Below are 15,651 nucleotides of genomic sequence, written 5' to 3' on the forward strand. Positions count from 1 at the left end.
ACCACCATCGAAATGCAACATTCACGAGAGGGATCGAACCCGCTACCTCGAGCTCAGCAGCCAACGTCATAGCTACTTATCTGCTGCGGCGGCTACACTTTTTCCTTAGCTCATCGCGAGCGTACGACACTCCCGTCGCTAATATTGCCTCCCCTTTCCACCAAAACGAGAATCTTTCTGTGGAAATGAACTATTTAAAATGAGTTATTTTTCGCTGTAGTGGTTCGAGCATGGAACAGCCTACGATGCATGATTGTTCATAAATTTTATTACGATATGATAGGTAAATACCCGAGAGACGAGCCGCCATGAGAACGACGACGAAGTGGGTCGGTGCCCTTGGCGCGAGTGAATGTCGGCCTGGCGCTCTGGCTCCATTCTAGTGTAAATAGTCTGTAAATAGCCTCTTTTGTCTGTGTCTTTCTACACGTAACATTCTGGTGGAGGTCAGCGATCCCCGTCCTCGCCACGGAACTCCGGAGTGGTCGGTACGTCGAGCTTGTCACCATGCCTCCCGGTGACGAGCCCGCCTCTGCAACGGCTTCGGCTGGTCCGACTGCTCCCGTCGTCACGGTTGCGCAACATCGCGACCCTGGTGTGTTCTCTGGCCTGGAGGGACAGGACGTTGACGAATGGCTCAAGCTATATCAACATGCCAGCGCTAATAACAGGTGGGACCCAACCATTATGCTCGCCAATGTCATCTTTTATCTTGGCGGCACGCCACGTGTGTGGTACCAGACGCATGACGAAGACATCAGCAGTTGGGACTCTTTCAAAGAACAGCTACGGGAACTGTTCGGCGACCCCATTGGCCGCAAGGTTGCCGCGAGAAAGGCTCTTGCGTCTCGCGTTCAGACATCTACAGAGCCGTACGTTTCCTACATCTTCGACGTCTTGGCTCTATGCCGCAAAGCTGACGATGCTATGTCTGAATCAGATAAAGTGTCACATGTCCTAAAAGGCATCGCCGACGACGCTTTCAATTTGCTTGTTTTCGGAAATGTCTCGACAATCGACGACATCATTAAAGAATGCCGTCGCCTTGAACAAGCCAAGAGCCGTCGTATCACACACCACATCACGCGGCTACCCAACACCGCTGCTACGTCGACATGTGAGGGTCGATCGCGTCAGGCCACCACCTGTGACGACGTCACCCGTATTGTTCGCCGCGAGCTTGAAGCCGCCTGTTCGCCAGCTTTCTCGACGACGCCTCCCGATCCGCCAGCAACCACGATTGCCATGATTCAGGCCGTAGTCCGACAAGAATTTGAGAACATGGGTCTGAACTCCGTGTGTTCAACATCTCAACCCAGCGTTCCCCAGTTCTCCACCGGCCCTCCTCGTCCCAGACAGTCCTTTTCCGCCACATCTCGCCGCAACCCGTCCGATTGGCGTACCCCTGATGACAGACCAATCTGCTTTCACTGCTGTCGCATCGGCCACGTCGCTCGTCACTGCCGCAACCGTTGGCCTCCGCCTCCTCGGACATACGCCGCCACTTACTCCCGCACCGTTGGACCTTCCGTTCCCTATGCCACCCGCCGTGAACCCACTGCCGCTGATGCTCCTCTTCCGAACCTTCGCTACAGCCGCTCGCCCTCACCTCGACGCCGTCAGTCCCGTTCGCCCCAACCCCGCCGCTTCTCTTCGCCGCCTATCACCTCCCGGGCCCAGCCGGAAAACTAGGCACTGCAGCTTCTGGAGGTGAAGCTGCGTTGTCGACACTGCCCTCAAATCCTCTGCTCACGTTAAACACGAACCAAAACCTTCTTGACGTTGACGTTGATGGCTATCCTGTCACGGCACTCATCGACACAGGGGCACATCTTTCTATTATGAGTGCTGCCTTCCGACGACGACTGAACAAGCTCCTCACCCCAGCGTCGGCACGCGTCGTCCGCGTTGCGGATGGTGGTACTGTGCCTATCATCGGCATGTGTACGGCACGTGTTAGCATCGCCGGCCGCCACATTCCTGTCCTCTTCACCGTGATTGCTCATTGCCCCCACGACCTCATTCTCGGCCTCGATTTTCTCTCCGCGCATTCTGCTCTTATTGACTGCTCTGCCAGTACCCTTCGCCTTGAGTTACCGATTCTCGCAGAACCTTCTGACGCACCCCAGTACCGCCTACGCCCCACTGGCTTTATTTGCCTGCCGCCAAAATCAATAGCCCGTCGTTTGTGTTCGCGTCAATTGCTAACAGACCGTGGCCGTACGTTCTTAGCCAAAGTCATTGACGACATCATGCGTGCCTGCGCAATACAGCATAAGTTTACCACCTCCTACCACCCTCAAACGAACGGCCTCACTGAGCGTTTGAACCGCACCCTTACAGACATGCTATCCAAATACGTTTCAGACGACCACCGTGATTGGGACCAGGCTTTACCTTACATCACCTTTGCGTATAACTCTTCTCGTCTCGACACTGCTGGCTTTTCTCCTTTTTACCTCTTGTATGGCCGTGAACCGACGCTACCGCTGGACACTGTGCTTCCGTCCAACACAGCATCAACTAGCGCTTATGCCCGTGATGCTATCGCCCATGCTGACCATGCTCGCCAACTTGCGCGCGCTCGGCTACAAGTCTCTCAAGACAAACAAAAGCAGCGCTACGACCTCCGTCACCGTGATGTCACTTTTGTCCCCGGCACCCTCGTGTTACTTTGGTCACCATCGCGTAAAGTTGGCCTTTGTGAGAAACTCCTTTCCTGTTATACCGGCCCATATCGCGTGCTTCGCCAAGTGACAGATGTCACCTACGAAATCGTTCTCGCCACGCCCACTACGTCCTCTGCTGTGACTACCAGTGACATTGTCCACGTCGCCCGACTCAAGCCCTACAACTCTCCACGTGCCTTGGATATTTAACTGCACCGTGACGGCGCTTTTGCCGCCGGGGGGTAGTATTACGATATGATAGGTAAATACCCGAGAGACGAGCCGCCATGAGAACGACGACGAAGTGGGTCGGTGCCCTTGGCGCGAGTGAATGTCGGCCTGGCGCTCTGGCTCCATTCTAGTGTAAATAGTCTGTAAATAGCCTCTTTTGTCTGTGTCTTTCTACACGTAACAATTTAATATCCGGTTACTCTATCTCATGGTAAGGTAAGACTGTAGGCGTATCTGTCATTGAAAAGAAAAGTGTGCAATCATTGTATTCTACCGGTGCTAACATATGGGGCAGAAACTTGGAGGTTAACAAAGAAGCTCGAAAACAAATTAAGGACCGCGCAAAGAGCGATGGAACAAAAAATATTAGGCGTAACCTTAAGAGATAGGAAGAGAGTGGCGTGGTTCAGGGAGCAAACGGGGATACCCGATATTTTAATTGACATTACGAGAGAAAAAAAAATGGAGGTGGGCAGGCCATGCAATGCGTAGGTCAGATAACCGGTGGACAATCAGAGTTACAGCATGCGTGCCAAGAGAAGGGAAGCGCAGTCGAGGACGGCAGGAAATTAGGTGGGGTAATGAAATTCGAAAACTCGCAGGCCCTAGTTGGAATCAGCTAACGCAAGACAGGGGTAAGTGGTGATCGCTGGCCTTCGTCCTGGCAGTGAATATAAAAATAAGATGATGACGATGATTATGATGTTACAAGCTGTGGGAGGTGCGTTGCACGCCTGCATTGCAGAGCAGGCTGTCGCAGGGTGGTCCAAAACAAGGTTCGCCTTTCGCCACTTGCATTATATCCCGCGTGTGTTGGGGCCGTCTACCCTAACTATTTTCGAAAAAAACATATAAGTCATCCTTGTTTCTTTTATAATTTGTAAACAGTCTTGCCATTGTATTAGTGATTTTGTCGCTGATTAACGGTTCTCTTTTCTGTTCAGCGACTGTTTCCTATTTGTGGGGACCGGCGACCTCTGTTTAGTGACTCCAACGAACGATTCGCGGCATTTTTACGACCTGGAAGTTTTAAATTCGGCTCTAATAATGGTCTTCTATAACGTAGATTATTTTTCAAGAATTTCGTTGTATTAAAATTGTTGAAAACCAGAAAACTTAAGGATAATGTAAACTAAGTGCCTTTTCGCGCTTCTAAAACTAGGTTATTTGCTTTCTTTTTAGTCGTGCTAAATATGTAAACTTACAATCTGAAGGTAAACGCCGAATTAGAGCACCCATCGTCCGTTATATATATTAGTAATGTAACAGCCCTCTACGCCCTGGTGGTAAATTCACGGTTTATTCGTCACCTGCACGGACAATAGACAAACATGAAACGTCCTGTTAGCTTATATTACAGAGTTCCGAAATGTATACACCTACCTTATTTAATATCTATTCTTGACATTTAGCGATAATTTAATATTATATATATATATATATATATATATATATATATATATATATATATATATATATATATATATATATATATATATATATATATATATATCGTAGTTACTCGATTCTAACGCACCCTCGATTGTAACACGCACCCGTTTGCCGTGACCTAAAGAAAGAAGAGTAATATACAGCACTGCGCACCTCATTACAGAAATACAACTTCCTCTCATTTGGAAAAGCAAAGATTTACTCCCAATGCACTAAAGTTGCGATAAATAAAACAAGTCGCAGTTTTGTCCGAAAGGCGACGCATCGATGGCGATAGCAAATTCGTAAACAGCAATACGAAACGTAAGCATAGTAGTTTTATCGGCCGTACAAACTTTCAAACGGGCGCAGAAGCAAACATGAACCCGTCTCACTCAACGAACGTGGAAACTATTTACCAAAACGCTGGAGTGAGGAAGCGCGGAAGCAGGAGCGAGCGAATCAAGCGACCCATTGGAGCAATAAATCCAGCATCTGTAGCAGCGAAATGGCCCCTAAATTCCCATTGGCTGCGACGCCATGCCACGAGCGTGCCTGGATGGAGCGGAGGGTACGAAAGGGAACTGTTGCCTCGCTAACGTGTCAGATGTTGAGCGAGGGGAGAGGGAATCACCGCTACGTGTCTCTCTCTCCCTTATCTACTGTGCCTGCTTGCGGCCTTGGTGGCCGCTGCTGCTACTTCCTGCGTCTCTCGTCAATCAGTACGGCGGTGGCACGCGGCGTTGGCAAAGCGGGCTGCCGCTCCTTGCTGGCTTGGACAGCACGTACGGCTATGGTGCGTTACTTGCAGCGCAAAACTCGAAGCACCGCTCAGTGGCGTTCAAGTGGTCATTAATGCTTTCGCATTCACAACTCATATAAGAAGTGCTCGGAAAAAGCGCGCAGTCCATTGAGACATTTCCTTACTCGGCGTTCCAGCAGGAGTGCCGGCATTAGTCAAGATTGTGTTTATCAAGGCCGAAACTTCAAGTAACAAAAATTCTGCAGAAGTTCGGAGAATGATACTTCGCTTCTGCTTAGTTATTTAGCTAGCTTATGCATGTCTACCCAGTACTAACAATCATCTACTATTATACTATTATAATGTTTACATGTGTTAACTTGACCAATTATCCTTCTATTTTGCAGATATTTCGTGTCAACTGAGCCGAATCGCCATCACCTCATCTCTTATTTTTTTATTTTTTTATTTTTGCCACACCGCAGTTTCCTTTCTCCTTTTTCCTTTTTTGTTATGACCTTGACGCGGCGACGGCGGCGCCAATTATATTTTTTAAGGCTACCAATCATCCACTATTACACTATTACCCATCTACCAATCAACTATTCTACCTTGTTATATACTTCGCAATTCCAAAGCAGGCTTCTTTTCACGCATGGCAGTAACGCAAGAAAGTAAGCTTTCAGGGAGGCCAGACGAGAACGGTTCATATATTTTATTTTTATATCTCTTTCCCCATTTCTACCTTATCAAGTCTAAGCTACCAATCATCTACATGTACACTACTATAACGATTAAATATCCCAACTTTGCCAATTATGCATTTACTCTGCATATAAAAGAAAAGGCGTGACACTTTTCGCGCTACGGATCGATTTTGCAGGAGTACTCGCCAATATATATATATATATATATATATATATATATATATATATATATATATATATAAGTTGTTTTTTTCATCCACTTTCATTTTGATTAATTTATCATTTCTCATATGCCAAGTGTGAGGCGCCAGCTTGTCGAAGACTGGGAAAAACCATGGTGTTCACATTCCTGGGGAAAACATACTGCATCAAAATTTTCGGCCTTCTTCTGCGGTGCTACTTCAACAAGAGGACTTTGACCCACTGACGAATCTGAAACGAGACTGGCTAAAGAGAGGACGTCTGCCCCTTCCCCCTGCAACCCCCCCCCCCCCCCCGCCACATCCAAGTGCAGGAGTGCGGCACTTCGCTAACGACGGAGCAGCACAAGTGCCACCCTCGGTTTTTTCCATCCACTTTCATTTTGATTAATTTATCATTTCTCATATGCCAAGTGTGAGGCGCCAGCTTGTCGAAGACAGGGAAAAACCATGGTGATCACATTCCTGGGGAAAACATACTGCATCAAAATTTTCGGCCTTCTTCTGCGGTGCTACTTCAACAAGAGGACTTTGACCCACTGACGAATCTGAAACGAGACTGGCTAAAGAGAGGACGTCTGCCCCTTCCCCCTGCACCCCCCCCCCCCCCCCCCCCCGCCACATCCAAGTGCAGGAGTGCGGCACTTCGCTAACGACGGAGCAGCACAAGTGCCACCCTCGGTTTTTTCCATCCACTTTCATTTTGCTTAATTTATCATTTCTCATATGCCAAGTGTGAGGCGCCAGCTTGTCGAAGACAGGGAAAAACCATGGTAATCACATTCCTGGGGAAAACATACTGCATCAAAATTTTCGGCCTTCTTCTGCGGTGCTACTTCTACAAGAGGACTGTGACCCACTGACGAACCTGAAACGAGACTGGCTAAAGAGAGGACGTCTGCCCCTTCCCCTGCCCCCCCCCCCCCCCCGCCACATCCAAGTACAGAAGTGCGGCACTTCGCTAACGACGGAGCAGCACAAGTGCCACCCTCGGTTTTTTCCATCCACTTTCATTTTGATTAATTTATCATTTCTCATATGCCAAGTGTGAGGCGCCAGCTTGTCGAAGACAGGGAAAAACCATGGTGATCACATTCCTGGGGAAAACATACTGCATCAAAATTTTCGGCCTTCTTCTGCGGTGCTACTTCAACAAGAGGACTTTGACCCACTGACGAATCTGAAACGAGACTGGCTAAAGAGAGGACGTCTGCCCCTTCCCCCTGCACCCCCCCCCCCCCCCCCCGCCACATCCAAGTGCAGGAGTGCGGCACTTCGCTAACGACGGAGCAGCACAAGTGCCACCCTCGGTTTTTTCCATCCACTTTCATTTTGCTTAATTTATCATTTCTCATATGCCAAGTGTGAGGCGCCAGCTTGTCGAAGACAGGGAAAAACCATGGTGATCACATTCCTGGGGAAAACATACTGCATCAAAATTTTCGGCCTTCTTCTGCGGTGCTACTTCTACAAGAGGACTGTGACCCACTGACGAACCTGAAACGAGACTGGCTAAAGAGAGGACGTCTGCCCCTTCCCCTGCCCCCCCCCCCCCCCCCCCGCCACATCCAAGTACAGAAGTGCGGCACTTCGCTAACGACGGAGCAGCACAAGTGCCACCCTCGGTTTTTTCCATCCACTTTCATTTTGATTAATTTATCATTTCTCATATGCCAAGTGTGAGGCGCCAGCATGCCGAAGACTGGGAAAAACCATGGTGATCACATTCCTGGGGAAAACATACTGCATCAAAATTTTCGGCCTCTCCCCGCCACAGATCCCCGCCTTAACAGATTCCTGCCCCCCGTCAACCGCCGGAAACCGCAGCAGGCCCCGAGGAGGCTAGTGCCCCGTCCCCGAAACTACGTGGTGAGCGCTCAGCGTCTCGCCAGTCGCGGTCCCCGACGCAGAGGTTGCTTAGGCAGGAGCTGTTCCAGGCCCCGTTCCAGTTCCAGGCGCAGAACCTCATCGCGACGACGGACGTCATCCCGTGGCAAGACCTCGATGCGAGATCGTTCCTCAAGTGCCAGAAGAGGAAGCAAGGGAGCAGCGCAGGTCAGGCAGCAGGTGAGCCGGGCACAGGTTGTCTCTATACCAGAACTCCTCCGCCCACCGCCCTGTTGACACAAAGCTGGCACAAGCCCACGCACACATTAAGCGTGTGCTGAACACATCACTGAAGCGAACGCAACAGTCAAAGCAGAAATCACTAACGTACATGCAGAGTTCGTAGCACGTGAAGATGAATTGCTAAGCAGAAGTAGAGCTACCGCTACGCAAAACACCTCCTTACCGCGGCTGGACCTGACGGAATAACTAACAAGACATTAAGAAATCTAGATGATGAATCAATGTGTTATCTAACTGAACATTTCAATGAATGTTGGAGAAAAGGGGTATACTCAGAGGAATGGAGGGTGGCCAATACTATCCTCATACCAAAGCCAGGCAAACAACTCACTATTTCCTTAACGTCATATCCAGGCAAAGATATGGAACATGTCATCATAAATCGGCTCACGAAATACGTTGAGCAGAATGACATCCTCCCATACAACTTGATAGGCTTTCGTCCCGGGCTGTCAACTCAGGATGCTATGCTGCTGATCAAACACCAACTTATACAGGCCAGCCCAGCGCGTACGAAAGCTCTTTTGGGATTGGATGTGGAAAAAGCTTTTGATCGTATAAAGCATAAGGCAATACTTGGCGTTCTCTCGGAGATGGGGTTAGGTAAGACACTTTTTAACATGATTAAGGACTTGCTTATAAACAGAACTGCACAACTCATGCTGGGAGAGCTTAAATCAGAAGCTAAGAATCTGGAAAATAGTGGCATTCCACAAGGGGCTGTGCTCTCACCCATGCTACTCAATTTAGCAATGTCTAAGGTTGCAAGAAATCTGGAGAAAATTGAGAGTATACATCATGTGGTATATGCCGACGACATAACCATATGGAGTGCCAAGGGTAATGTAGGACAGACAGAGACCAGATTACAGGAATGTTTATATGTTGTAGAGAACACACTGAAAAATATGGGCCTGAAATGCTCAGCAGCCAAATCAGAACTCTTGGTCATTAAACATTGCAGAAAAGGTCGTAAACCAAGAGGTTACATTCCAGAAGATGAGCCAAGAGTGTGCTTATACACACGTGAAGGATCCGCAATAAAGCTAGTTGAACAAATCAAGGTTCTTAGGTATCACATAGAATGAAACAATGCTAACTATAGAACAATACAACATATCTCGAATAAAACAGATGAAATCATTAGGTTACTAAGGAGAATTACCAATAGACACAGAGGCTTAAGAGAAGAGAGCGCTTTGAGGCTAATACATGCCTTTACTCTCTGTCACTTAACTTATGTGGCTGGATTATTCAAATGGAAGCAGGCAGAACTTAACAAACTTCTTGTAATGCCCAGGAAGCTCGTTAATGTAGCCATAGGGATGCCCAGTAACGCTGCAACCATCAGGAGTAATAAGTAAGCCTGCATTTACAGTGATTCGAAATCCGCTATAGAGTGTTTTGATAAAGGCTATGTTGCTGGAGTTGCAGCTAAACTTTTTGAAAACATTGGGATTATGAGAACTGAAATCCGATGGTTTCCTGCGCATATGGGGAAAGTGGACGAGACTCGAGTAAACCTCGATGAGGTTGCTCATGACTTGGCACGATGACTTGCTAACCGTGACAGTTACAACCAAGCCGTTCACCATCAAGCCAGGGAATCTAGAGATCATTTATGAACTTACAATGACATAACCAAACATTACTATTTAGGACGCAGGCAATACCCATGGCCACATTTAAAACTGAACAGGGCTCAGGCAGTCTCACTTCGCTTATTGCAAACAGGTACATATCCCAAGCAGTACCCCATTAATAAAATATATCCAGAAAGGGACATTTAGATGGAATGAAACGATTGTAATCAGACATATGCTGGCGGGGTGTCCCGCGACTCTCCCCAACCTCGTTGAAGAATGGACACAGCGAGAAGAAAGGATTCGAAGCCCATTGTTTCAAGGCCAACTAAGGGCCGTCCAGAGGGCCCATGATGTGGCTGAAGGGCTTGGCCTGGCAGTGCCAACGTGGGAGCGGCCCGCCTTGACTAAATAAGTCGAGCCTCCGGACACACACACACACGCGCGCGCGCACGTGCACACACACACACACACACACACACACACACGCGCGCGCGCACGCGTGCGTGCGTGCGTGCGTGCGTGCGTGCGTGCGTGTGTGCGTGCGTGCGTGTGCGTGTGCGTGTGCGTGTGCGTGTGTGTGTGTGTGTGTGTGTGTGTGTGTGTGTGTGTGTGTGTGTGTGTGTGTGCGCGTGCGTGCGTGTGTGTGTGTGTGTGTGTGTGTGTGTGTGTGTGTGTGTGTGTGTGGTGCAGGTTTCGGCAAGTTGGCATTTCATACTAATCGCTGGGTTCACAGCTATAACTAACCACCTAACTTATAACACGTGTGTGTGTGTGTGTGTGTGTGTGTGTGTGTGTGTGTGTGTGTGTGTGTGTGTGTGTGTGTGTGTGTGTGTGTATGTGTGTGTGTGTGTGTGTGTGTGTGTGTGTGTGTGTGTGTGTGTGTGTGTGTGTGTGTGTGTGTGTGTGTGTGTGTGTGTGTGTGTGTGTGTGTGTGTTTATAGACAGACAACGGCGCCTGTCCTTGTCGCCTTTTTGTGCCCCGTGTCTACTCTTGCGCTGGTCACTTCAGCAATGGAATACCAACTAGCCCGGTCGCACACGCTGCAACATTATAGATGTAATGTCCTAAATAGTGACTCGTTGAAAACAAAGAAGCTCTTCCACAAACTGATAGCTGTTGACTCTTCCCTTCCAATCCAGAACTTAGCAGAGCCGTTCGACCAGGATTGTAGTGGCCGACACACTCGCCGTCACCAGCGCAGGCCAGATCGAAATGTATTCGATTAGTTGCGATGCTGTCCTGACAAGCTGCTTCTCTCTGTTCTTCTTCGTTAGCCTGCTTGTTCGCGTGAGAGCTGCCAGCGTGAAAATTGATTTTCAATAGAAGGGTTGCGCCAGCATATATAGTTTTGCGTGGCACAGAAAGTTGTGCGCCTTGTGGAACATTGCTTTACGCCGTCGCAGTAGAGTGGTCCTCACTATGTCGTTCTCACAGCACATGCAGACGCGTTCCCAAGTTTGGAGACGCATAAGTTAGCATAAGAGATACTTTCTAAGGGCGAAATTCTGGTCTGTCCCTTCAGGCGTAGTATATAGAAGTGAGGAAGCCCAAGAACGCTACCTGTAGAACAGATCTTAAGAGGTACTCGCCATCAGTGCAAGACATGAATGTATGGCTAGAAAATGTGAATATTGTATGACTATGCCTTGAATCGTTCACCCGTTCTGTTGTGTTGTTCGTGAACGCATCGCATGGCTGCTAATTCAGCCTTGGCGCATGGTGAGCCTTATAAATCACCATTAACACAGTGACTAATCCATATTTATTCAGAAGTCGCCCCACACAAAGCACAGGTTAGAGTTGCGCAAGGTAAAATTGGACACCAGGAAGATTCATGCTGATTTTCATGATGAGTTAATTGTACAGGAGGAAGTAACAACGTTCACTTTCATCAAGCATTACCGTAATATACAATAAGGAGAGGGAAATGGGGGGGGGGAAGCGACCCCGCATCAGACGTGAAGCCGATGTGTGTGTGCCAGTGTGTGTGTGTGGTGCAGGTTTCGGCAAGTTGGCATTTAATACTAATCGCTGGGTTCACAGCTATAACTAACCACCTAACTTATAACACGTTTAAGCTAACTTACCTAAATGACTATATATATAAATAGACAAGTGATGGTCTTGCAAATTCGATCCCCGTAGTCACGCATGTATGTGTTAGTCTTTGCAAGATCGGGATATATCGCGATTTTCTTGGCCATATTAAATTTGTGTTTCGTACATACCGAGCCAATACGCGCAATTTTTCTCAACTATACCGCATAAGGCGTATTGTCACTGACACAGGTAATAGACAGAAAGAAATATTGTGGTTATACGGCTAGCTAGCCCGGTCACAGTAGTATTCACAAGAATAAAGAAATCAATATGCCTGTATAAGCAGCTATGTTTGGTACGGCGTTTGGAGATAGACTATAGTTATATATACGGAGCAACTGGGTTTGGAGATATTATAACTTGCCATGTAGTCATGCGGAAAACTTCGATCAATACAACAGTGGCTGCTGAATTTCAACGCCCCTCCATAAAGGCATATTCGCACGAAATCACTTTCACCTCGTCGAGTGGAAACAGAACACCACGCTTACACCAGGCTGCACCGTTGTATCTGCTGTTTGAAATCACGCAGCGTAAACTTGCCTCGTCGCATAAGTAGCACAGTTTACATCATTTTACGTTGTATTCTTGCCGTTACTACGTCGCGAAGTCATCAGCTTTAAATGTAATTTTTCATGGTAAGAGAGTCGTGCACGGGATGGGTGCACTTTTCAAATTGTTTTTTTGTTTTTTCTTCCCTTTCGTGCGATAAAGAAACTTCGATGCGGGAAAGGCGGAGACGTCGTCCTGAGGGACATACTTCTAGTCTTGCACTTCGCGATGGCGGAAGAAAAACAGGAAGGGTAGTTGGAGCTCTGAAAATTGATGCTGTCGCTGTCAGTCGGTCCAGGCGCCCTTGGGGACTGCGTCGTCACGCTGCGACTGCAGCCCTTGCTTTTTTGTTGAACTATAGGACATACGCAGTAACGTAATAACAATAAAAAGGACTTAGCAAGCCCCGAGACCTCTTGTCGCTGTGCCTGTCAGGGCACAGAAACTCTACAGCGGCAAGTTAAGAAATGCCGATACAACCGTACAACGAAATCAAGAAAGGCGAGGGAAAAACAGCGAATGTAAAAAAAAAGGAAGGAAGGAAGGAAGGAAGGATCGGAAAAAAACAAGTGAATGGCAAGTTTTGTCCCGTTAGCAGACCGTAGTAGTGTTTGACTACACTTTATAGACCGAGTTATAATTAAAGCGGTAAGCTACAAGCGACGTTAATGGGATGAACAACAATGCGGTGATGAATACAAGAACGGCTGCTTCGCTGTTAAAAATTGTGTCAAGGACTGCTGCACGAATTTGATGGCATGTTTAAAACGGAACACAGATTTCTCTCTCTGCTCTCTGACTTAGGTGGGTACCAGTGAAATAGCTGAAATATCCAACGTCTGCATGACTTCGTCGCATGCTGTCATGGTCGTTTCGTCGTCGTCTTTCTCTCATAACTGTGTCATGTTCTTTCACACTCGTGCGTGGGATCCGCATGCTCGAGTGCCACACGTTATAGCTGAATGAGGCGTTTCGCGGTGAAAACGGGTCCAACTTGGCCCCTTCGAAATGGTGGGCTAAACAAGAACCGCGTTTTTCGCAAGCACCGTATGAAGGTTTCGTTTGAACCGACTTCCAGGACGCGCGATCTCCGCATAAATAATAATAAGCGAACTACCGCCATTTGTAAGTCCGGAAAGAGCGGAAAGGCCAACAGAGGAAAGGTGGACGAACGACCGGTTTGCAACCCAAATGGGGAATTGGGGGGGGGGGGGGGGGGGGGAGTCGATATTGCTGAAGAATAATTAAAGATAAAGAAAGGAGGAACACTGTGCGGGAGACTATGTAGCATAACTATCGACGGACACAGGCAGGTGCACTGCAACAATTGCAGTAGCCTCTCAGGAGTACGAATTGCGCCAGGAAATTGCTTGATAACGGCAGATGATGCTGAACATGTATTGGGGTTGTTGAGCTACCAGTTGCCATTTTGGCCCGTCATATCCTGCAGCACTCTTCTTAACTGAAAGTGTGCGCCGTGTGCTAACTAATTACTAGTACCTTGAATTGTACGTGCTTAGAAGGAATTTTAACTTGCACCTAAATCTAAATACACGGGTGTTTTCGCATTTCGCCCCCATCGAAATGCGGCCGCCGTGGCCGGGATTCCATCCCGCGACCTCGTGCTTAGCAGCTCAACACCATAACCACTAAACAACCACAGCGGGTATAGGCACATTATGGAAAATCTGTAAGCAAATTTCAAAGTGCGTGGACAAATTACAGGCCTTAGCAGTAAATTACGTATGCAGGCTATCCGAAGCGTAATGAGTGTGTCATAGGTACAAGAGATAATTTAACCTGCTGCTCCTGGGCAACTGTAGACGCCACCAAGATATTTAGCGAAAATGGAAGGAACATTATGGCCAATATACTCTCAAAGTCAAATGTGTGTGTATTTCTTTACCATATGGCCCAAGGCGTTATTTCCTGACAATATTTCAAGCAGACCAGTCATATAGCAGCAGCGTTTTAAAGCGAGTGATTTAATTACAGGCAACTGAATTTTTATTGCATCTGCTCGAAAGAAACAGCTTGACTGGCAGTTGGGTTGAGGTTTTGCAAGGTGACCCAAGTATCCATTATTTTTTTTTTCATGTTGTAACGTTCGCTTCTCCGCGTTTTAGAGCTAGAAATTAAGGTGACGTCCCAGCACAAGAGAATGACCACACATTTTAACACCTAAAGGTAGGCCGTGAGCTGAATAGGCGAATCGTTCATCTTCACTGCCGCTGCGTACGTATCTTTTGCACCGCCATACCATGCGGAAACCTTCAATTGACAGTTTGGGAAGAGATATATAAAACAGATGAGGCGATTTAAAAACACTGAGATACCCACTGCAAGCATTTTTTCTCGAAATAAAACAATAGTGAAAAATACCGCTCACCTTTCCTTGAAGCAGCCTCTGTCCATTTCTCACGCACTTCTGTCGCAGAAAACTTGCGTAAGCTTTCGCAAAGATCGGGTTCCTTGCTCTTCAGACTTGAATGACGCCAAACTGCAGTTAACCGCACTGCAATTTCTAACATTAACCTATATACGCCAAACTCTCCAAAGCTTAACTATAGCTGCATGCAGCCAAAGCTGAATTAACCTGCCGTCTGGTGATTTTCACAGTGTGTGTATGTACTGTTTATCGTCTGCATGAATATTTTTCTCGTTTACAGCAAATGTATCAGATTCTTTACTTTTATACCTGATTACGTGTTTTTTGCATTACCTTTTATCCTATAAATGTTCTACTAATAATTTATCCATTCTTATCTGGATGGAAAGGAAAGGTTGCCGTCTGCCAGGGCTGTACTCGTTGGTTTCCTTTCCTGCACCACATACAGGCTATTCAAAAGGCACTGCGTGACTGGGACGGAGACAAAGAAACACAAACCACATCACAAGCGCTGACTAACAACTGGGTTTATTTGCACCGAAACACCAGTTGTTAGTCAGCGCTCGTAATGTGGTTTGTGTTTCTTTGTCTCCGTCCTAGTCGTGCTGCGCCTTTTGAATAGCCATGAACCAACTCACTCAAAGTTTTACTGCCACATACGGGGTCCTGAATATTTCGCTGCGCGTGTTCGAAAAAGGTTTCGTGCTGACCGCTGCGCTGTTCTTGCTCGAATTTTGCAGAACTATTGAATTTTGATGTGGACTTTGTTTAGTGTAACACTTATTACAGTTATTTGCCTGGTTTTTAAGAAAAAAGTGAAACTTTGCCTGCGCTTATGGGGATGCGAGCGGCTGCCGCGACGGCGCAATCATAAACTTGTGTGCCGCCTGTCGTCATCTGCAGAAAGCAGCGT

This window comes from Dermacentor andersoni, chromosome 6 (genome assembly GCF_023375885.2).
Source record: "Dermacentor andersoni chromosome 6, qqDerAnde1_hic_scaffold, whole genome shotgun sequence".
Taxonomy (NCBI): Eukaryota; Metazoa; Arthropoda; class Arachnida; order Ixodida; family Ixodidae; genus Dermacentor; species Dermacentor andersoni.